The sequence below is a fragment of the Giraffa tippelskirchi genome, chromosome 4 (assembly GCF_054371585.1).
Source record: "Giraffa tippelskirchi isolate mGirTip1 chromosome 4, T2T-mGirTip1v1.2.pri, whole genome shotgun sequence".
NCBI lineage: Eukaryota > Metazoa > Chordata > Mammalia > Artiodactyla > Giraffidae > Giraffa > Giraffa tippelskirchi.
The window spans coordinates 144,057,284-144,080,974 of record NC_137278.1 but is presented as its reverse complement, the minus strand read 5'-3'; the positions used below and the strand labels follow the sequence as shown (position 1 = coordinate 144,080,974).

Genomic DNA, 23,691 nt, shown 5'->3' with positions numbered 1-23,691 from the left:
CGTCTGTATTCATTATCCTGTGTGTTAGATCTCAGCGGCTCACTCACTACTCATTGCAAATTTGTACCCTTAAACACCACCACTCTTATCCATCCCCCAAACCCCCTACTCCCACTGCCCTGACTCCTGGTACACATGATTTCAGTCTGTTTTTTTTACAGGTTTAACTTTTTAAGATTCCATTTACAAGTGATACCATACAGTACTTGCCCTTCTCTATCTGACTTATCTTGCTTAGCATAATGTGCTCAAGGTTTGTTCATGTTATTGCAAATAGAAGGATATACTCCTTTCTCTTGGCTGAATAATATCCTATTATGTATATGTACCTCATCTTTTATTAACCCATTCATTCATTAATGGGCATTTGTGAAATGAAAATTGAAGTATTAGTGGCTCAGTCATGTCCAACTCTTTGTGACCCTATGAACTGTAGCCCACCAGGCTCCTCTGTCCATGGCATTCTCCAGACAAGAATATTGGAGTGGGTTGCCATCTCCCTTCACCAGTTCACCAGGGGATCTTCCCAACCCAGGGATTGAACCCAGGTCTCCTGCATTGCAGGAAGATTCCTTACTGTCTGAGCCACCAAGGCCAATAGGTGCTACATCATTTTTTAAAAATCCATTCATACTTTTACGGTTATTTGGGTGGGTTTTCGTGTTTTGGCTATTGTGAGTAATACTCTGATAAACGTGGGAGTACATTTAACATGTTGGAATCCTGTTTTCATTTTCTTTAGGTCTATTCTCAGAAGTGGAACTGCAGTTTTGATTCTTTACTACCTACAAAGATAATATTCAAATATCTTAATTTAGTAGTCAGACCCTTCAGCCTAGAGGTCCAAACTCCTTATCCAGCATCTTTGTTTCAGTTAAAAGGATCTGCTCAAAGTCTCTGGATGCGCTCTGTATTTTCCTACCTCCATGTGTTTCTGAAAGCTGAAATCCTTTTTATTTCCTTCCTTACCCTATAATTTCTACAAGTCCTTTAAGATACTATTCAAGTTCCACCTCTTACTTGGCCCCAAGACCATTAATGATGGAAGAAGTTTTAGAGATTAGGGCTCTGTTATTTATTTAGCATTTACCACAGGATTCTTGGCATTATTATGTGTCTCTAATTTATCTCCCAACTGGCATTTTGATTCTTAGAGTACAGGTTCTGTGACTTAGAGTTCTTGGTATTCCCTGACATCCTTGTGTCTTGTTCACTGTAAATGTGTAATAAATATTTGCAATAGGTTAGACCCAAGGTTATTTCAAATATATGCATACACATATACATTAATATGTATACAAATATATACATACACATTTTAAAATTTGAAATAACTCTGGATCTTTTTACATCTATGTTTGTATCTCCAAAATGCATTGAGCTTATTCCACAGTTAATTTACTCTAAGGGAAACATTTTAAATACATGTAGTTATAAACCATTGCTTAAGCATTCTTTCTTCCCTCACAGAAGGTCATTGGTCTTCTCTTCAGGGAATGTTCTCTTCTGACTGTCTACTGAAATACAATGTAGCTTTACTTTTCTTCTTTATTTTCTGATCCCAAATATAATCTCCACACATGCACTATCTTTGTAGGTGAAATACTTCCTGCCTCAGTGAAATCCAGCTCCCAGATGAATTTCTGTTGGTTTAGAGAGCAACTTGAGGATTCTGCATTTGGCACCATTCAGTTTCCTTGGCATCTCTCCACAGTCACCATTTAGAAAGCTCCAGGTCGGCAGGATTTCAATCCATCATACACTCTGTGGAGATTAAAAACGGATTGCATTACATTGGCTTGAAAATGTGATGGAAAATGAAATTTGCTTTACCAAAAAGGAAGCTTTTGAAACTCAAATTGTTCTAACAGGACCTTTATACAGAGATAGTTCTTCGAGTAAAATGGCATAGATGGTGAAAGTTCCTTCTTATTTAGATTGTCACTATATAAGTATCACAATTTTTAAAATCATTAAGAATTTATGGTCTTAATTATAAAGCATGCTTGGATTAAGATCTTAAGAAAAGTCCTAAGCACTGAAGAGATTATAATGCATATGAAATAATATCCTATTATTTACTTTAAGATTAAAACCATCTTAAAGTTAAATAAGTGTGAGGAAGTCCCAACAAGGTGCGATTTTTTTTTTTATATCTATGCTTTTGTAAAAATAGAAAATTCTTTACAAAAAATTTTTTTGGGGTTCTGGTTTGCTAGTGCCTTAAGTACATATTTCATCTGCCTCTTGGTTAATTCTGCTTATATAAATGTAAATGCATAAAAAAAGGTCTGGAAAGGAGCATGCCAAATCATTAACAGTGGTTACACCTGAGGAGTGGGCTGGGGAATGGGGAGCATTGTATTTTTCCATTTTATTCTATTTTTTCCCCTAACACCTATAGTCATTTTATTTCATGCACAGTCATTAAAAACTAACGTGCCAGTAGAGTAAAATACCTCATCTTTTTTTTCTATCAAAATTTCATATTAAAGTGCTTATATTTGATACATGTGAATGTAATATAGAGGGCCGCTGAAATCATCCTCCAAATTGCATTGATTTTTCTTTCTCTTTCATCCAATAACATGGTTAAACAGTTGCTCACTATTAGTTTTTCCCCCTATATTACTGCTAATAATCATCACCACTAACATCAATTGAGCTCTTTCAGTCTGCCAGGCACTGGTACAGAGCTCTGCGTGTATTATTTTTTTTAATATTTTAAAATTTTATTTGGATTCCCTAGGTCTTAGTTGGGCTTTCCTGATGGCTCAGCAGGTAAAGAATCCCCCTGCAATGCAGGAGACACAGAAGACTTGGGTTTGGTCCCTGGGTTGGGAAGATCCCCTGGAGGAGAACATGGCAACCAACGCTAGTATTCTTGCCTGGAGAATCCCATGGACAGAGGAGTCTGGAGGGCTACAATCCAAAGGGTTTCAAAGAGTTGGACAAGCCTGAGCGACTAAGCACCGGGTCTTAGTCATGGCACACAGGATCTTCATGGGAGCGCTGAGCTTTCTAGTTATGGCCCGTGGACTTAGTTGTCTGGGGCATGTTCCCTGACCAGGTATTGAACCTGTGTCTGCTGCATTACAAGGCAAATTCTTAACCACTGGACTCCAGGGAAGTCGCTCCATGTATTAATTTGTTGAACTCTCACAACAAACCCTGTGAAGTGGGTATTATTATTATTGTCATTTTACAGTTGAAGAAATAGAGGCTGGGGAGGTTTAACTTAACATTGTACAAGCTAGGTCACACAGCTAGCAAGTGATGGAACTGAGCTATGTCTCTGGCCATCTGACTTCAGATTCCGTATAGGAAAGAGGGAGGGAGTGGAATTAGTTTGTGGTTTAAAGTTTTTTCTTTATTTCATAGTTGGCATACACACTTTTGTCTAATTGGGAGGTGACTAAAGGCATCTGGGTCTGGTTGATGTGTTGGCTGAAAATTACTATGATTATGAGGATGATTATTATAGTATTTAGTAATTATGCAGTACTTTATACTTCAAAGAGCTGTGCTTTATAATCATTTATTAGCTTATGTCTCACATCTCTACAATATAAAGATGCACTTATCATGCATTTTGGTAGATGGAGAAACTGAGGCAGAGTAAGACGGGTTACATCTTCATAAGGAAGTGTGAAGGTAGTACACAACTTGCTGAGACTTGCCAAACAGCTCATTTTGGACAACAGTTTAATTTTTTACACCTTTTAAAGGAAAATGTAAGTTCCAAATGTTTTCTCCATTTTTAATTAAAAATTGAATGTAATATGTGCTGATGACATATTTGAATGTTGATAAGGAATGTTGATGACCATTCCTCTATTTTTAAGCTTTTATTACATTTGTGTCAATGTGACTTTTTTGCTCAAATTCAACCTTGCTATCTCCCATTTCTCTACACAAGCATAATTTGACTACAGATACTGGTTTCCAGTGTCAATATTATACTGCTTCAAATTGCTTCCATTGTCTTTAAAAGATGCCTATTTTTCACCACATGCATATGACTCTTTATAATTTGCAATAAAAACAGACTGTGCAAGAATTATATTGGAATTAAAGGAAATCTTGGACATCTGCAGTTTGTACACTTCAAAACTGAAGATTATAAACGTGTCAGTATGACTTAGGATAGAAGGGGGAGAGAGATGAGAAGGATCTGTGTGGGTTTAATATAGCACCCTATAAAAGGCCTGGAAGAGATACATGGGCTCTTCTATAAATCTAGTAGTCTCTTTCAGTTGGGAGGCAGTCATGGCCATAGCACATGGGAAAGGCTCAATAAATGTTAATTTAGTGGTTAAGACCGTGTTTCTGGAGACAGGCTGCCTGGGTTCTAATCGTGGCTCCATTACTTGCTTGTTACCTGAACTAGCTGTACTTTTGTTTCTTCATCCAGGAAAAAAAAAATCACAATCCATAAAGTCAGTTTATCATGAAGTTTATTCAAGTATTTGTTATTATTTGTCATTTCTGTTTCCAAGGCACTTGACAAATAACATCAGCTACAATGCCTGTAAAATGTTGGTGGTAATCGTATTTATAATCTGATGCCTGCACTTGCTTGGCTAGTTTAGAAATGGTATAACATGGTACCCCACAATTTTCTACCCCAGAAAAACAATTTAAAATTATCTCAAAACACATATTATATAAGGTAGAATTCTATTTTTGTTTCTCTAAAATTCCCATATGATTCCACGCACCAGTGGCTCCAACCTCAGTGTATGCCACGAAGATTTCATGTGTGAGTGAAGCCAACTCATTGTACTACTGAATAAAGAGCTGCACATGAGCTAAAGGCATTGACACCTTGTGGGATGCATGCCCAGTTTGCCATAGTGTCCAAATTTTCAAGAGACGCCAGAAATTGGGATTGTTATTTTACATGACATTACTCAATTTAAGATTTTTGACTCAAGTTATTTCTTGGTACAGAACTCTGTGGGTCAAACAACACAGTTGAGGCCATTTGTCAAATCTCTGCCAAATATACTAGTACACAGATATGATAGATACGAGTGCGCTCTGCTGTTATTCAAACCGGTTTTTAAAGCACTTGTGCCAAGACACGAATAAAAGGTAAAGAAGACGAAATATGACAAAGCCTTCATGAAACTCACAAGTCTAGTGGAGTGATAGCCAATAATGTCGCAGAAGAGAGTGAACAATGGCATAGCAGAGTGTGGAACCAAGGACTTAAGCCTGGTGATTTAAGTATTTGATCAGGCCTACGTTAAAACAAACAAACAAAAACCACAAAGAACCCCATTATTTCAAAAGTTGGCAAACTGGTGGACACCCAAGTAGATGGCTCTTTTGTTTAACAAAACACCTTAATGGATTTTTGGGGTGGGAGTTCTGCATAGACAGTGCAACAGCCTTGCACAGTTCCAGGGGAACCATTCCTATTGTGCTCTGTGCAATTGGCACCCCCTTGAGCATCATTTAGGTTGTATTCTTTGTGAATGGTACCTCCTGGAATTGTGCAAGTTGGCGACTCTGTCAACAAAGATAGGCCTAGAGTCTGGTCTGAGAGGAGGATTGAGCGCTAAATCCTTCTACATAATAAAGTGGGAGGAATTTTAAGTCTTTGTCTAGGGGGTGGAGGCAGGAGGGTGGAGGGATGCCTGTAATGGGGAGAAGAAAAGGGTTTGGAGGAAAGATCTCTAGGATGAGGATGGGCCAGCAATGTGACAACAACCTGGAGCCTATGAACCTGAGAGATTTCTTGTAATTTTTAAGAGAGATACGTATAATCCTTTGTTATCCTCTTTACCCTCCAATAGATGTTGATAAATGAGGTCAAACTGCTTTTTCTGTGGCATCAGCTATAATCTTTGAACCTCTTATGTACGAGTCAGGAGATAACCAGGAGAGAGTCAATGCTCAGGCTCACATAGCAACACTTGGCTAAACATATTAGCACTATAATAACTTGCCTTTTTACTGCTTTTCTTCAAAAAAGCTCAGAGCACTTACGCTTTTATTTCCTCATTTGTTCTAACATTCCAGTGTAGGAGGGGCAGATTTATGATAACATTATTTAGAGATGGAGAAATTGAAATAGAGATTAAATCGCTTACTCAATGTTGCATAGTTGGGGTGGTGAAGCCCACAGTGGAATTTGGTTCCACAAGCTCCTGCCACGAAGTGGAGAGATCATGAGTTTTGGAATTAGAGGGATCTTTGTTTGAACAACCCTGATTTCTGCCCCTTAATAATGTGGCCTTTAAGTCAATTACTTCATCTAAGCCTCAGTTTTTCTCTTCTGTACAATTAAGGCCATAAAACCTCATAGTGGGGTAGTGAAGATCAATTTAGAAAATGCAGGTTAAGCCCTTGCATAGAGTAGTTTGCAAATGAGATTAGTTCTACCTCCAACCCAGTAGTATCTGGTTAAATTTCAGTACAAATTGACAGTAATCAAAAAAGAATCCTATTAATTTTTTTTCTAGCCTCCTCTCCTACTGAAAGCAAAACATAAATAAATCATTTAATTTACCGGGAAGAACTTTTGCCTCAGTAGAGTTATTTCTGTTGGGGATAATTAGAAAAAAAAAGGTGGGGGCGGGGATTTGTGGAATTCAAGATAGTGGAGGACAGAGGTTCTAAAGCCTGAGAATGTATCAGAAGCACTGAGAAGGCCTGTCAGAACACAGATGGCTGGGCCCCACACCAGTTACAAGGTCTGGAGCCAGGCCTGATAATTTGCATTTGTAACAAGTTCAAAGATGATGTTGATGATAGTAGTCCAGGGACTGCACTTCAGAGAAGCACTGGCATGGTTAAGTGAAATTCTAGGGGTGAGGTCTAGCCCTCTGTGTTTTGACATGACCTTTTGGTGATTCTGACGCATTCACAAGACTGAGAACCTCTGGCATAGTGGTGAAAAGCAGCTGAGGAGAAAGACTCACGTTCAAATCCTGGCTGCACCGTTTACTAGTTGGATGAGCAGATTCAGTGACAAACCTGGGTGCCACTGCATCCAGCAGGGAGCCTGACAATGTCTGCGATTCAGGGTTCCTCTCGCTATCCCTCTAAGCCCTCGGTGGAAAGTAGTGAGTCCTGCCAGCCCAGGCTCTGTTTTTTACTTCTTCACACTCCAAGGCACGAAAGGCTGATAAATTTGGCCATTAGAGAAGTATTTACAAACATTTCTGTGATCACAGAAATAAAATAAGGCAGCACTGTTAAAAAAAAAAAAAAAAAGCCAAAAGCAAAGGCATTGTTTGTATCTTTCAATTTGTAATAACGGGTTGTGAACTATTTTCATTTCCCCTGACTTTCTTAGTAGAAAATTTAAAAAATCTTCCTCTTCCTCCCCCACAGTTTTAAGAGATGCTTGTAAATTTGTTTGGCAGATAGTATGCATGCTAAGCACTCCCTGCCAGCCCCTGACCCAGAATCTAGCCTCAAATACAGAAACTACCTCAGATGTTTGGTGCCTTTCTGATTTTGTGGCTGAGGAATCCTTTTTCTTTTTTCCCCGCCTCCTTTCCCTGCCTGTCCTCTGACTCTGGGTCCTCGAACTGTCTCAGCTCACAGTGTCACAAGTATCCAGGCTGGCCCCAGGACATTCTTTGACTCACCTACCTTCATTTTTCCCATTGCAAAAACCTCTGCTGTTTAGTCCCTAAGTCACCACTGACTCTTCTGCGACCCTATGGACTGCAGCCTGCCAGGTTCCTCTGCCCATGGGACTTGCCAGGCAAGAATACTGAAGTGGGTTGCCATTTCCTTCTCCAGGGGATCTTCCTGACCCAGGTATTAAACCCATGTTTCTGGGATTGCAGGCGGATTCTTTACCACCGGTCCCCTTGGGAAGCCCTCTACTCTTTATTTCCTTCACTAACCTTTTCAATCACCTATTAGTAATCTGTAGTTTTGGTGGGCTGCCGTCTATGGGGTCGCACAGAGTCGGACACGACTGAAGCGACTTAGCAGCAGCAGTTTTCCAAATTACCTCCTTCTAGAGTGATTCCACTGGAGGAAAAATTGTTCCTATTAGTGACAAGGTATGAGAATGGTTGATTTTTACCCAGACCAGGTGGTGCTAGTGGTAAAGAATCTGGCTGTCAATGCAGGAGACGCCGGTTCCATCCCTGGGTCAGCAAGATCCCGTAGAAGAGGGCATGGCAACCCACTCCAGTGTTCTTGCCTGGAGAATGCCATGGACAGAGGAGCCTGGTGGGCTACCTTCCATAGCGTTGCAGAGTCGGACACAACTGAAGCAACTTAGCACACAGCATTTTCATTTTGAATTCCTCTAACAATCCAGAGATGATTATGTATGTGTGCGTGTGTGCACACGCAAACACACATACACAGCAACTATATTAAACATATCACAAAGGAGGAAAACAGGCCTAGAGAGGTCAAGCAACTTGCCCAGGGTGAAAAAATAAAAGTATAAAATAACAGGACCCAGGCAGTAAGCTTCCAGTTTCCCAGCTCTTGGCCTCAAGTGATGGAATAAAGGAATATAATTTGACTCCTGTCCTCAAAGAACTTAAAACTCGTGTTAGGGATGGGTGAAATTTATACACAAAACATGTGTTAAAATCAAGAACTAATGTTTGCGGTATCGGGTTGGGTCTCTTTTGACCGGTTTCCTCCTCTGCCAGAAGTAAAGGATAGCACCAACCTCAAGGGATTTGAGGACGATTAACTGAGCTAAGCGCCAAAACGCTTAATACAGTGTCTATCACGCAGTAGGCGGTCAATAAATGTTAACTATCACTATTTTTAAAGGAGGCACACTGGAGTGGTAAGAATACTGGAGAGAGTCGGAAGGCGGGTGAAGGCGCTGGACCATTGCACCTAAATCTTCTGAGCCTCAGTTTTCTCCTCTGTAAAATCAAGTGGCCTGAGTAGAACACGTCGAAGAGCTGTAAACGATTCACCCAGAGTTTGGGGAAAGGCGGAGCCGCGGGGCAGAAAGGGTTAGCAAGGAGCCCGGGGGCGGCTTTGCGGGCGCCGGCGGCAGAGGCCCCGCCCCGCCCCGCTTGGGAGGCCCTGGCAGCTCCAGCCCGCGAGCAGTTCCGGTGCCAAAACCCTTCCCTCCCTCGCTCCCCCGGAAGTGCTTTTCTAGGGTTCGGGCCGTAGAGAGGCCTTGTAGGCACAGCCGCTGAGGCTTGGTCGGCTCCGAGGAGGGGCTCCTGCCCGTGTGGGAGCCCGGGGTTTAGCGCCGGTCGACCCGCGCTCTGGCCCCTCTCAACTCCCGGGCCGACGGTGAGTGCCCGGGGGAGTGAACTGCGACGGCCGCGGGCCGCGTCGGGGCTGGCGCTCTCGGGCCCCCGCTACCCGCTCTGGGCTCCAGGCTGCGGGCTGGGCTGTCGGGGTTCAAGAAAGGGGGTTGTCGACCGCCGCGGTTTTCGCCGAGCCGGGGGTACTGGAAGGAGCGGGCGGTGGGGGCCGTGGGGTGGGCGGGGCGGAGCCAGGGAGTGGGTTCCCGGAGCTGTTGTTGCTGTTGGGAGAGTTAAGAATGGGCTGGGCCTCCGTCCATCCAGCCCCCTCATTTCTGCTCCCCTATATCCTCGCGCTGTCTCTGGGATTTCGTTTTTCTGTGTCCGACCCGGGGCTGGGAATCTGGACGTCAGACTCAATCGTGGGCTGTAGTTCCCGACTTTGGCGACCTCTAGGTCTGTCGTCGGGCTCAGTAATTAGCCTGGGTCCCAGGAGTGTCCTCTCTTCGGTCCCAGGGTGGGGCGATGCGTGTGTAAATGCCAGAGATCTTCTGCAAGGCTTTCCGTCTAGACTGGTGTAGGGGTTGCTCAGGATCGGTTTGGACTGCGCTTGGGACCGGTGTTGGAGACGTAGGGCAGTGTGGCACCTCATGCCTCCCATGATCTTTACTCACTGGAAAGCTTTCTCAAGCTGCTGTTGAAGGCACTTCTTAAAACAACAGACTTGCTTGAGGAAAATCAGAAGTTCAGGTAAGTTCCCTTATTTTCTCCGCCGACGTTAGGAGATGATGCTACTCTCCAATCTGCACTCCTAATTTCTGTGGCTATCTGAAGTCACAGTGGTTTGGTGAGTTGAGTCTGCGGTTATTGTAAGAATTGACTGCATAGGGTTGGATAATTATTATACCCTCCCTTTCTCAAAGTTTGTTTACCTTCATGTTTGGAATTGTCATTTTTCTTAACTTTTAAAGAAAAATTGTGCTCTGTAACTCCAAGGAGGTTCCTTAGACTGTTACAGCTGTTGCTGCAATGCAGAGGTTCACACAGGTGGCCAGAGGTGTTTTTGTTGTTGTTGTTTTGTTTTCTGCTGTTGTTTTATAGTATTAGGTGTTTACTTCAGATAAATTGAGTCTTTCGTAGAGGAGAAAATGAAGTAGGTAGTTGTTTTTAGTGAACAGATTTTAGGTCCTGAAAGGTTTGTAGGAAATAGGATTTTCCATATTTAATAGTGATTTTAAAATCATGATCGTAAAGGAATGCAGTTACTGTTGATTTTGACTGCCAGCAGATGGCCATTACTTTTGCAGTGTAAAGTATATGCACAGCACCTTTGTGAAACCAGTGACGCTTTCCTGTACTTCTTATCTTGTGCTTGTATTAGCACTTATGCTCTAGATTTTTGGGAGTACTTATCTCATTCTCCTCCCACCACCAGAAGGGGAGTAATCTCATGAATTAGGGAAAATAGACTGAAGTGACAATTCATGGAGCTGTCTTATGCAAAAGAAAATTCATTTCACCATTGTTGATCTTCTACAGGTAAAGGGTGGATGAATTCTAAAGTCCCTGCAAAAGATTGTGGAGTGAAGACTAGTTGCCCAACTTTTAGGTTTAGATGGAAACTGTAGATTCTTAGCTATTTGAAATGCTTGGGATATTGAAATTGAGAGGATCTGGAAAAGGAGTCAAGTTAGATACGGTTATGAATTCGTACTGAAGGTACGAATAGTGATAGTGATAGTGATAGTGATAGTGTGTTTTGAAGGGAAAGATTTCAAGAATTGTAAGAATAGAAAAAGGAAAAATCAGATGCCCAAAGTAAATTTAATTATGTTCACGTTAATTCAGCAGATACTGAACGTTTGCATTGGAAATTATATTATTCAAGTCATTTCAATAGATATTGCCATGTTAGGTATCAAACTTTGTTAGGCAACCATGTAGGAGCAACAAAAGATACAGCCGTAACAACTAAGCTTCATGTTTTGGCAGTAATTTTCTAAGGTGTGTCAGAAGTCAAGAAGAGCGTATTAAATATTTAGGCATATTAAATTTTTTTTTCTAATTGGAGGTGAGTGCTTTGTGCTTCATGAAAACCACTGCCAGGCAATAGAGGATGCAAAGATTAAATCTTGGGCCTTCAGGAATTTGAAATCTAGAAGGAGATGTCAGATATTTATATAATAATTTACAGCATATAAAAATAAATACTTCCTATGTGAGTGGTTTGATCTAAAGTGTGGGGTTGTACGAAAGGAACATTGGTTCGTTTTTATCTAGAGTAAAATGGAAGGTGGTGGAGGTATAGTAATACTTTTAAAGTTAGCTCTGAAGCTATTATTTATTGAGCATTTCATGCATACCAGGCTCTATGCTAGTTGCTTTACATACCTTTTCTAAGCTTCACAACAATATCTAAGTGTATTTCTTAATAATGACGTCACTGATACTTAAGTAACTTATCTGAACTGTGTAGTAGCAGGTAACTGAGCCCTAGTTTGAATACAAGTCTGTCTGGTGCCAAAAGCTGTGTGTTTTTGCTACAACATGCTAATCCCGATAAACCAGCAGCCTGAGTTCAACATTACAAAGGGTAAGACTTTTCTAAGACAAAAAATTAGGGGCTGGGAGTAGGTGGATGAAGAAGGCTTTTTAAATAAAGGGAATGATGTGAGCACAAGTATGGAGGTGGGAAAGTTCATTGTGTACTCAGAGGAAAGTAAGTGGACCAGATTACCTAGAATATAGTGTTCATTTTGGGGAATAAGAGATGAGGTTTGAAATATAAATTGGGGCTAGATTGTAGAACATGTTTAAATGCTGTATTTTGTGGTATTTGGGAGGTAATGAGAAACTACCAAGGTTTAATAGTGTAGTGTGTAGAATGATTTGTTGTAGAAAGCCGATTTTCTTTTTATTTTAATTCATTTTAATTGGAGGCTAATTACTTTACAATATTGTAGTGGTTTTGCCATACATTGACATGAATCAGCCATGGGTGTACACGTGTTCCCCATCATGAACCCCCTCTACCTCCCTCCCCATCCCACCCCTCTGGGTCATCCCAGTGCATCAGCCCCGAGCACCCTGTCTCCGATTTTCAAGATAATATAAATAATAGGCAAAGGCAGTTGTGGTGTCATGATTTAGGTAGGTGGGTGGGAGGAGGGATTGTTGGGAAAGATGTGGAGGAAGTGGAGGTTGAAGATTACACTCATTTTAATGGTAGGTGATGGCACTGGTGGTATTATTAGTAGAAATACGGGCAAGAAGGTGCATAATGAGATCAGTTTTTAATATGGTGAGTTTTTATCTACTTGACAAACTCTGAAAATAGAATTTTTTGAAAATATGTGTTTGGAGTTCATGAGAGAGGTCATTGCCAGGCATATATTAAACATTGGTGTAGAGAATAATGTAAATAGATGTATTTGTTGAATCTGTTTAAGAAAATGAAAGTCAAGGGAGAGTCTAGATGGAAAGAAAAAAAGAAGAACCCTTTATTTTAGATGGCATCTGTTTAAAACAAGAAAACGACACTAACTAGATAGTTTTATTCAGTGAGTAAAAATTTTGGTAGCTGTGTACTGCTCCCTCACATTGTAGACTCAAATGGCGTAGAAGGAGTCTGATCATTGAAAATCTAATTGGGAAACAACTTTCTTACTGTACTACCAAGAATACTGTGCTATCATTACTCTATCTCAGGGAGGAGGAACTATTTCAGACTTGTTTGGTTCAGTGTCAGTCTTTGGTTACTTTAGAGCTGTTTGGTCGTTTCTTTTGCACATTTGTTGGCAAGTGATATGTGAGGATTTGGAAAATTCTCTGTCATTGTATTCTCTTTACATGTATGACTTTCAATTTTGGTTTCAGTATCAAGAACTTATGATTATTCAAAGACAATTTTTGTGCCTCCGATTACTACTGGCTGCTAGCAGTGCCTTTTATAGAAAATGGTATTTAATTGCATATTTTTCTTCCAACTCCCTTTTATAAGTACTTTTAATTAAACATGAGTAGTTTTGTCTCTAATGTTTGGATTATTTTAGAGAGAATGATAAGACACTTACCATATAATGATACATATATTAAAAACTATACATTTTAATTTTGAAAGTATTTAAGAACTATATAAATTTATAGAATTTCATGTGGTTTCCTGTTTAAATATTTAAGGGAACCTGTATATCAGTGTGTGAAAAAATGGTAGTTATTTGCAGAATGAGGCTTAGAGTTGTAACTTTTTGAAGGCAAGTTGATCATTTGTAGATTAAATTACTATAGAAGTGTTTATTTCCTTCTTGAGAATTAATATATTCCTTTTATTTTTTAGGAATATGTTTTTCACTCTTGTTACAGGCACTTGGGAACATCCCGAGTCCTGTGTCAGTTTTGTTGGAGGCAGTGGGGTTTGTGTGTGCTTTGTCTGGGCTGGTTAGCTTAGTTGCAGTGAGCCTGGTATTAATAAGGCAAAGGTCAGGAGTTCCATTTAGCTTCAGTCTGAGCGATGGCCAGGGAGTACACCTCTCACTCCTGCCAGCTGTCTTGGAAATTCCTCGGTTGTCACTGGTCACAAAGGTGACTGGATTAAGATGGATCTTTTTTTTTTTTTAACCACTGGAAAGACTATTAGAGGAAATTTAGCATAGTGATTAGGAACTCTGACTCTGGAATAAGACAAACCTATGTCAAAATAATAAGACAGACCTGTGTCATGAGTTTGAGTAAACTCCGGGAGTTGGTGATGGACAGGGAGGCCTGGCGTGCTGCAGTCCATGGGGTCGCAAAGAGTCGGACACGACTGAGCGACTGAACTGAACTGAACTGATGTCAAAATTCTTGTTCTGTGATCTTGGGAGAGCCTCTAAACCCCTCCAATGGAGAAAGCCTCGATTTCCTCATTATTGAATAGGTTAATATTTGGTTTGGGCAAGTCCTACCATTGCTTTCTTTTTCCAAGTAGAGGTTAACTGCTTAGACCTGTGGTTCCCAAGTGCTGGGCTGTGGAGTGGTGTCAGTTCATGACAGAGTTGTCACTTGTCTGAAGCGAAATGAGAATGAATGAACTTCTCATAAAGCTACATTTATTGAATTTAGAAGATAATATGTTTTTCTAAAATTATCTTTACCATTTTTGTTATAAGCATATTAATTTTTTTAATGAAATAATGGTGATAGTAATTGGTAGTTATTTTCTTTTTAAATGTCTTTGGCAGAATAAAAGTTAGCCACTCTGTTGCTAACTACCACCCCCCCTTTTTTTTTTTTTAAGATTATGGCTCTGTGAAATCTAAAATCTTGGTTAAACAGAACCAGGAGATTAGGAAAGAGTACTCATTCAACATATTTATGCATATTAGAGGTTTGGCTTACATTCTACCCTTCGATTACCCTATAGGGGCTGTATTGTGATTCTCACCTCGTTGAATTTGAATTTGTCAAGTTTTACATGAATACTTACAGCATATTTCAAGGAGCAGTTCAGATTGTTTTCAGTTGAGTTCAAACAACTTGCTCCATATTATTTGTTTAAAGCTATGTTTCTCAACCAGAGTCCCAGGAGGAAACTGGTGAACTGTGGGGGCTGCCTGGGGGTGCTGCTGTCAGTCATTCCTGTGTTGATTAGCCAAGAAGATAAATAAGTCACTCGCCTTTGACATAGTGAAGTAGCAGAAACTGGCTTTCCTTTTCACCTCTTCTGTAGAATTGTTGAAGCTAGAGTGAGAAAAGCTTTATTTAATATAGCAAGTAAACCTTGTATGCATATCAGTATTCGAAATGCTTTCTAGAGAAAGAGAATAATTCAGTGTTTTGCATAATTGGTTATGTAAGTGGAGCCTCAGAAGTCTTCCTGGGGACACAAAACAATTACTAGCATAAGCTGTTATTGAAATTGCATTCAGTTGTTTAGATGAGAAGCTTATTGACCCCCTGGTTCACTTAGAGTTGAGGAGAAAACTTAAGTTGCAAACCTAGCTTGTTAAATTAAGGCTTAGCATTTGTTTCTGTTGAGTGTTTTTGGTTAGGTAATTTAAAAAATTGAGAGTGCTGTAGAAATACGTAATTTGTGTTAGAATGCCTAAAGCAAAATGTTCAGGTTAAGTTGAAATAGCTTAGGACCTCTATACTTTAATTGTAAAGAAAATTGGAGGTTTGCTGCTTTAGATATTAAGGATGCTATTGTTTTATAGTTTGTTATATATCTTTGTTTCTGGTAAATGAAAAAAAAATCACATACATTCATTTATTTAATAATGCTTGCAATTTTCCTCCAAAGTGCTTCTAATGGCAGAAATGAATGGTATGCTCAGAAGTCTGGAGCTGTAGCCCAGAGTGCCCAGAGTGAAAATTTCACGATGTCTGTAGTATTTAGTTTTAAAAATTCTTATGAATTTTGCATTGCTATTTTATCTGTATGTAAACAGTGTTTTAAAGTGCTGCCAGCTAAAATTGGTGCCCCCAAGAAGGGTCATATGTTCATCCTGTGGATTTTTGTATTCATTTTGACATGGCTTGTATTACAATTTAGTAGCACTACGCCTAACTATTTAATTTTGGCTCATGAAAAAAAAATCTTGTGTTCTGATGGTTTTGGTGGAACATGGAAGATGGTGAAAAGGTCTTCACACTTTCTGTTTTTTTCTCAACAAACAGCAAACTATTTTAAACTACTGCTGAGAAGCTGTAGTTTCATAGAAATAATATGACTTTGAAAGGAAATTGAATAATTATAAAAGTAAGAACATCTGAAAAATTTAACATTGCTCAGTTATCAGTGTATTTCTAGTGTTATAAAAAAATACAGCAGCATTGTCTAATAGAACTTACTGCAATGATGGAAGTGTTCTCTATCTGTACTATTTAATATAGTGGCCCTCATATGGGCCACTGAGCACTTAAAGTGTGTCTAGTGTTACAGATGAACTGATTTTTAAATTTTATTGAATTTTAATTAGTTTAAATGTGAACAACTGCTTGTGGCTACTATATTAGACAGTGCTGCTCTCTAGGGTTAGGAAGACAAGAGAAAGAAGAGAGGTTAGTAATCTTCATGCTACCCCTCAGCTCAGTTATAGGCACTCCACGAGTAGTTCTTAAAGAAGATAATGAATCTTTTTATTGTTTCAGTTTTGAATACCAAGCTCTGGGGCATATTCTAGATTTTTAGGGAATGATTGCTAGCCCTGTTTTTTTTTTCTTGTTGATTTTTAAAATTTACTTTTATTACAGAAGCATATAGGGTAATAAATGTACAACTTAAATAGTTAGCTTAAACAGTAGAACATTGCCTCTTTGAAGCCCCTCTGTACTTCTCACCACTTGTATTCTCTGACATGCTTCCTAAGTCACCATGATCTGAATTTTGTGTTAATCATTCCCTTGCTTTTCTTTTTAATTTTGGTTAATGTATTTTTTAAAAATCCATTTTCCTCTTTTTTTATGTTTGGAAGTTTGTAGTTTCCCTTTATTTTAGTTCTCCCTGACTTCCAACAAATTATATATTCTTTTTGTTTTAAGCACTGTTGCTTTGATTTGACTGTGTAATACACACATATACATACATATATACATACAACATACAAATGTCTTTGCTCGTTTTCATTTGCGTCTTGAACTTCCTGTTTGGGATCTGAGATCATTTTCTGTCTCCCTGAACATCCTTTAGAGGGTCTGTTATTTGAAAACTTTTTATTTGTTTGAAAGTCTTATTCCCAAAGGTGACTTTCCTCTGTGTGCATTCAGTGCTAGCAATTACTATTATTTTTAGTATAGATCTTGTTCCATTCTCTTCTAGCTTTTACTGTTTTTGAAAAATCAGTAATCCATGTGATTTGCCATTGCTTTAAAGATATAGTTGGCCCTCCATATCTTCAGGTTTTGCCTTGTTGGATTTAACCACCCATGAACTGAAATATTTGAAAAAAAATTATGGGAAGTTTAAAAAGCAGAACTTGAATTTGTTGCATGTTGGCAACTATTTATATAGCATTTCCATTGTATTAGGTATTTTGAGTAATCTGGAGTATACCTGAGGAAATATATGGGTTATATGCAAATACTATACTGTCTTGTAGAAGGGACTTGAACTTTGGAGGGTATCTTCTGGGGTCTTGGAACCATTCATTCCCCTTTGGAAAACTGAGGAATGACTGTCTCTGTTGTTTCATTATAGCTAGTTTTGACATCGTTTTTTTTTTTATCCTTGGTGTTCTGCACTTTTATTTTGATATGTCTGAAAGATGGTTTCTTTTGTTTATCATGTTTGGTATTCAGTAGGCTTTCTCATGCGAAGAGTTGACTCATTGGAAAAGACCCTAATGCTGGGAAGGATTGGGGGCAGGAGGAGAAGGGGACAACAGAGGATGAGATGGTTGGATGGCATCACCAACTCGATGGACATGGGTTTGGGTAAACTCGGGGAGTTGGTGATGGTCAGGGAGGCCTGGTGTGCTGCGATTCATGGGGTCACAAAGAGTCAGACATGACTGAGCGACTGAACTGAACTGAGGCTTTGAAATCGAAAGATGAGTGTCAATTTTGGAGAACTCTTGGCCATTTTCTCCTCAAATTTTATCTTCTTTATTTCCTATCTGGAACTTGTGTTTTGAAGTATGTTAGATCTTTTTACTCTACCCATTGGGACTTTTAATTGGTCTTTTATATTTTCTATTTCTGTATCTGTTTGTATTGTGTTCTCAATAGTTAGTGCCTTTTCTTCCAGTTAGCTAATTCTCACTTCAGTTTTGTATACCTGTTTCATTGAATTTTTTTCACTTTATCAATTATATCTTTTTAAAAAATTGTGGTGAAATACACATAAATAGAATTTACCATTTTAGCCATTTTAAAGCACACAGGTCAGTGACATTATGACTATCACCACTGTCCATCTCCAGGACTTTTTTCATCATCATGAAATTTGTACCCATTCAACAGTAAGCCCCTGTTCCCCCTTCACTGAACCCCTGGCAACAACTATTTTACTTCTGTGAATTTATTCTGTATGATCATCTAAGTGGATCATATAGTGTTTGTCATTTTGTCTAGTTTATTTCACTCAGCATAATGTCTTAAGAGTTCATCTGTGTTGTACCATGTTTATTGAGTTTTTGAAAATTTCATTTACTGTATTTTTTGGTCATTTCTAGAAGTTGCATTCAGTTCCTTTTAAAGATTATCCTTTTAAAAAAATAGTTATTCCTGTTTTAGTCATGCTCTCAAGGTACTTTATTTCTTAAAAATCTATTAAATATGCTCATTTTTTATTTTGTGTGATAATTACAGTATTTGAAGTCTGCAGATGTGATTCTGTTGTTTTGCTTGCTCTTGCTCATAGTACTGTGCTTTCCTAATTCATTTTGTGTTCTGACTGTGAAGTTCCTTAGAATTTTCTCTATATTAATTTTACAGAGTGATTTTTAAAAAGTAGGATTAATATATAGCTTAGAGCTTATAAGTAAGCCCCTGGAGATTAGTATCCTGTGTTCTTAAACTTTTTATTTTGAAATAATTTCTAACTTACAGTAAAGTTGCAAGAATGATATAGTAGATTCATATATCCTTTACCCATGTTTATCAATTTTTAAACATTTTGCCATATTTGATTTATGGCATACACACACATTATTTGTTTTTGTGAACCACTGAAGAGTTTATTGCATACCTTTTTACTTCTTAATAGCTTAGGGTGTATTTCCTAAGAATAAGGATATTGTTTTAGGTAATCACAGTACCATTATCAAATTCCAAGAATTTAACATTGGTAAATACTTTAGTCTCCATACGCTTTAAATTCCAGTCCTGTAGATTTGATCATATCTTATATTTAGTTGTCATTTCTTCTTGTCTTTTATGCAATTAAAGAATATAGATAAGTTGTTTTATAGAAAAATGTTCAACTTGGATTTGTCTCATGGTTTCAGGTTATTTATTTATCTTCAGTCAGGCTGCTACAAAAGGTATATGCCCCTCTCAGAATATTACATCTGGATATACATTATGTCCATTTGCCCCTCATTAGTGATTTTACTTTTGGTCAGAGTGTTGACTAGTTTATTCACTGTATAGTTACTGTTTTTCTCCTTACAATTAATAAGCAATCTGCAGGGAGGTCCTAGTGTTTTGTTCTTCATGAAAAGATAAGTACAGTAGGGCTTGCCTGGCAACCCAGTGCAATGCAGGGGGTGTGGGTTCGATCCCTGGTCAGGGAGCTAAGATCTCACAGGCCTTGAGGCCAAAACACCAAAATGTAAAACAGAATCAATATTGTAACAAATTCAATAAAGATTTAAAAAATGGTCCTCACCAAAATAAAAAAAAGATAAGTACAGTAATAATATATCTTTCATTTGTATGAAAGATTTCTGGTTTGCCAGGCATTTTTATACATACCTTGTTTTATTGCTTTTTTAAAAAATTGCTTTTATTGTACTTCACTCTATTACATTTTTTACAAATCAAAGGTTTGTGGCAACCCTGTGTTGAGCAAGTCTATTGGTACTGTTTTTCCAATAGCATTTGCTAGCTTCATGTCTTTTTTGTTACATTTTAGTAATTCTCACAATATTTCAAAACTTTTTCATCATTATTATTATTATATTTGTTATGGTGATGTGTAATCAGTGATCTCTGATGGTAACTGCTATGACTTGCTGAAGGGTCAGTTGATAGTTAACATTTTTTAGCAGTAAAGTTTTTAAGATAACTTTTTATTGAAATATAGTTGATTTAAAGTATTTTTAAATTAAGGTATGCACATTTCTTTTAGATATGCTGTTGTACACTTAATAGACTACAGGATCACATAAACATAACTTTTATATGCACTGGGCAATGAGAAAAATTTATGTGACTCGTTTTATTGTGATACTCACTTTATTGTCGTGGTCTGGAACTGAACTTGCAGTATCTCTTAGGTATGCCTGTATTTTATGTCCTTATTTTAATCTTTATGGCAGTAGTACATATTTTGTAGTTCTGGAAACTAAGACTCGGAAACATAGCTAATAAGAGGCAGCATTGGAATTCAAACCCTTGAAGTTTTCCTAAGACTGTGTTTTTAAACTAGCTACAGTTGCCTTTTAAGTTGGTGGATTGACTGTTAACTTAGGGCATGGTCTGTGTCTTGTCTCCTGTGTTGTCAGTACCTGGGATGGTTGAGTGAATAAATAACATACAGACAGGAGTTGCTATCTGACATAAGGGTCTTACATGGTAGTAGTTCTAATGTAATTGTATTTGTTCACATTTTATATTTATATATATAAATGTAGGCATATGGATAATGTGTATGTATGTTGTTGCTCAGTCACTAAGTTGTGTCTCTTTGCGACCCTGTGGACTGCAGCACATCAGGGTCCTCTGTCTTCTACTGTTTCCCAGAGTTTGCTCAAATTCATGTCTGATGAGTCAGTGATGCTATTTAACCATCTGTCCTCTGCAACCCGCTTCTCCTGTAAGTACATAATAATATATACGTAGTTGCCTAATGGCACCCCACTCCAGTACTCTTGCCTGGGAAACCCCATGGACGGAGAAGCCTGGTAGGCTGCAGCCCATGGGGTCGCGAAGAGTCAGACACGACTGAGCAACTTCACTTTCACTTTTCACTTTCATGCACTGGAGAAGGAAATGGCAACCCACTCCAATATTCTTGCATGGAGAATCCCAGGGACGAAGGAGCCTGGTGGGCTGCCGTCTATGGGGTCACACAGAGTCGGACACGACTGAAGCGACTTAGCAGCAGTTGCTTAGAGGTTAAAGCTTGTGTGGAAGGTTTTTCTGATGCTTTGCATAACTCTAGGTAAGATTTTTTTGTTTTAGATTAAAAAGTAAATGGATTTGCCTTTAGTGAAGAAAATTTGAAGCTTTCTTTTTCTTGGCTGTGCCGCATGGCTTGTGGGATCTTAGTTCCCTGACTAGGGATTGAACCCTGGCCCTCAGCAATAAGAGTGTAGAGTCCTAACCATTTGGACTGCTAGGAAATTGCCCCACATTTGGCTTTCTCGAAGGCATTAGGTGATAAAGATAAGTGAGGCAGATTTTCTGATAGCAGTTCAATTCTTTTTTTTAATTGTTAAGCAAATCTTTAAGATTTGGGTGATTGGAGGAGTGTAGTGTATTACTAGAATGTAGTATCGGTTAAGTAATCTCTTGACCTGGTTAACTGGTGGATGCTGGGCCTATCCAGATTCACCTTTTTTCCCATTTTACCTCCTACTTTCCACCTCCTATTCTTGATTAAAGCCGGAGGGACTTGGGCATAGAACCTTGGTTAGGACACAGATTCACCCCTTGGCTTCAGTTATTGGGACCCTACTAGTTATCAAGAGCCATGCTGGATATTGAGGTTAAAATGGTGAATCCAGATAGATGTAATTGTTGTCATGGAGCACAATTCAGAGGTGATGAACTATTATATCCCTTTGTCTGTTAAATCGAATATTTCTAAGAAAATCTTATTTATATCTGCTGAAATTTTCCTGGCAAGAGAGAAAATTCTTGAGACCCTTAATGGATTGTGTAAGTATAGGATTTGAGACTGAAAACTACTCAGTAAGTGTGTTCTGAAAATTGATAACTTTAATTTCAATTAAAGTCTTTTATTAAAGCCTAACCTAAGTAAATTACAGATGTTATAAAGACTGCTATTTGCCTCCTATGGGGTTTTATGAATAGTTACTAGAAGTAGTGTCTTGGAAGTTATACCACTGTATTACATGGTTCTTTTACATTCCCTTGTCTCCCCCTCACTAAAAAAACTTTAATGTTACACAAGCAAATGTATGTATTTTTTAAAAAACTCTTATTTCGAGGCAGAGACTTACAGAAAGTTGCAGAAATAGTAGGACCCTGTGTACTCTTCACTCAGTTTCCCCGATATTGACATCTTGGATAATTATCATACAATAGGAAAATGAGGAAATTGATAATGAGACATAACTGTTAACTAGAGTTTCCCATCAGAGAAGGCAATGGCAGCCCCCCTCCAGTCCTCTTGCCTGGAAAATCCCATGGACAGAGGAGCCTGGTAGGCTGCAGTCCATGGGGTCGCTAGGAGTCGGACATGACTGAGCGACTTCACTTTCACTTTTCACTTTCATGCATTGGAGAAGGAAATGGCAAGCCACTCCAGTATTCTTGCCTGGAGAATCCCAGGGACGGGGGAGCCTGGTGGGCTGCTGTCTGTGGGGTCGCACAGAGTCGGATACGACTGAAGCGACTTAGCAGCAGCCGAGTTTCCCATATGTAATGTTAACCATATGTTAACATTATTGATAACAGAATTTCCCTGATGGCTCAGGAGGTGAAGAATCCACCTGTAATGCAAGGGACGCAGAAGACTTGGGTTCGATCCCTGGGTCGGAAAGATCCCCTGGAGAAGTAAATGGGAACCACTCCAGTATTCTCTCCTGGAGAATCCCATGGACAGAGGAGCCTGGTGGGCTACGAACAGTCCAGTGGGTCGCAAAGAGTCAGACATGACTGAGCGACTAAGCATAAGTACTGTTAACTAGAATACAGACCATGTACAGATATCATCTACATTTCTTTATGTGTGTGTAGTTCTGTGCAGTTCTATCCCATCTATAGTTTTATTTAACCACTACTACCATCACAATACAGAACTGTTCCATCACCACAGAACTCCCTAGTGCTGCCTCTTTGTACTCATAGCCCATCCCCTCATCCCCAGTTTTGTCATTTTGAGAATGTTGTGTGAATGAAAGTATAGTGTGTAACCTTTTGAGATACATGCTTTAAAAATATAATTTGTTTTAATTCTCAATGTAAAATAACTTTTCTGAAAAGTGGTTAGATAGTAGGAAAAACAGATTTTGAATCTACCACCCTAATACAATCATCATTCTGATTTTTTTAATACCCCATTTTATATGATGTTTTATATCATATTTATAGTGTATGCTCAATTTTGTTTGCTTTTTAAACATTTTTTGGCTGTGCTGTGCAGCATGTGGTATATTAGTTCCCCGGAACGAACCCGTGCCCTGTGCAGTGGAAACGTGAAGTCTTAACCACTGGATTGCCAGAGAGTTCCCTTGCATGATTTCTTTAAACTTAACATTATTTCTGTGTCATCATCATATATAATTTTTGCTGTTATAAGGAATGTTGCAGAAAACACCTAAAAGCGTGTATTTTTCGTCATGTTTTTAGTCATTTTCTTACAGCAGATTCCCAGATATGTGATATGGAGCCAAAGGATATGAGGGTTTATTAATCCTGAGAATTTGATCAAATTGCTTTTCAAAAGGGTGGTATTACTAGTACTGTTTCACTGTATCTTGGTTAGATTGGATATTAGGGCTAACTTTTACCCCCTAAATTAAGGTGAAAAAGGTACTTCTTTGTTCTAATTTTAGAGTGCATTTCTTTATGTAACAGTTTTTCTATGAATAGTACAATTGATTGTAACATCAAAATGCCATGAACTTTTAAAAATGTGATTTTGGTTTTAAGTAAT

At 38.7% G+C, this 23,691-nt stretch overlaps 1 protein-coding gene and 1 long non-coding RNA gene across 3 annotated transcripts in view; one reads left to right on the top strand and one right to left on the bottom strand.

Moving 5' to 3' along the window:
* LOC145545369 (uncharacterized) overlaps window positions 1-23,691 on the bottom strand; it is an 82,089-nt gene that overhangs the window by 717 nt on the left and 57,681 nt on the right. Inside the window, exons 5-6 of the long non-coding RNA XR_014082027.1 lie at window positions 14,858-14,921; window positions 1,607-1,764 (exon numbers count right to left, since the gene is read on the bottom strand). This is a non-coding gene — a long non-coding RNA (uncharacterized LOC145545369). The remainder of the gene's footprint in view (window positions 1-1,606; window positions 1,765-14,857; window positions 14,922-23,691) is intronic.
* Window positions 9,109-23,691, top strand: part of FRS2 (fibroblast growth factor receptor substrate 2) — a 104,921-nt gene continuing 90,338 nt past the window's right edge. For both annotated transcript variants that reach the window (XM_081589765.1, XM_081589767.1), the window contains exon 1: window positions 9,109-9,249. The gene's annotated coding sequence lies outside the window, so the exon portion shown is untranslated. The remainder of the gene's footprint in view (window positions 9,250-23,691) is intronic.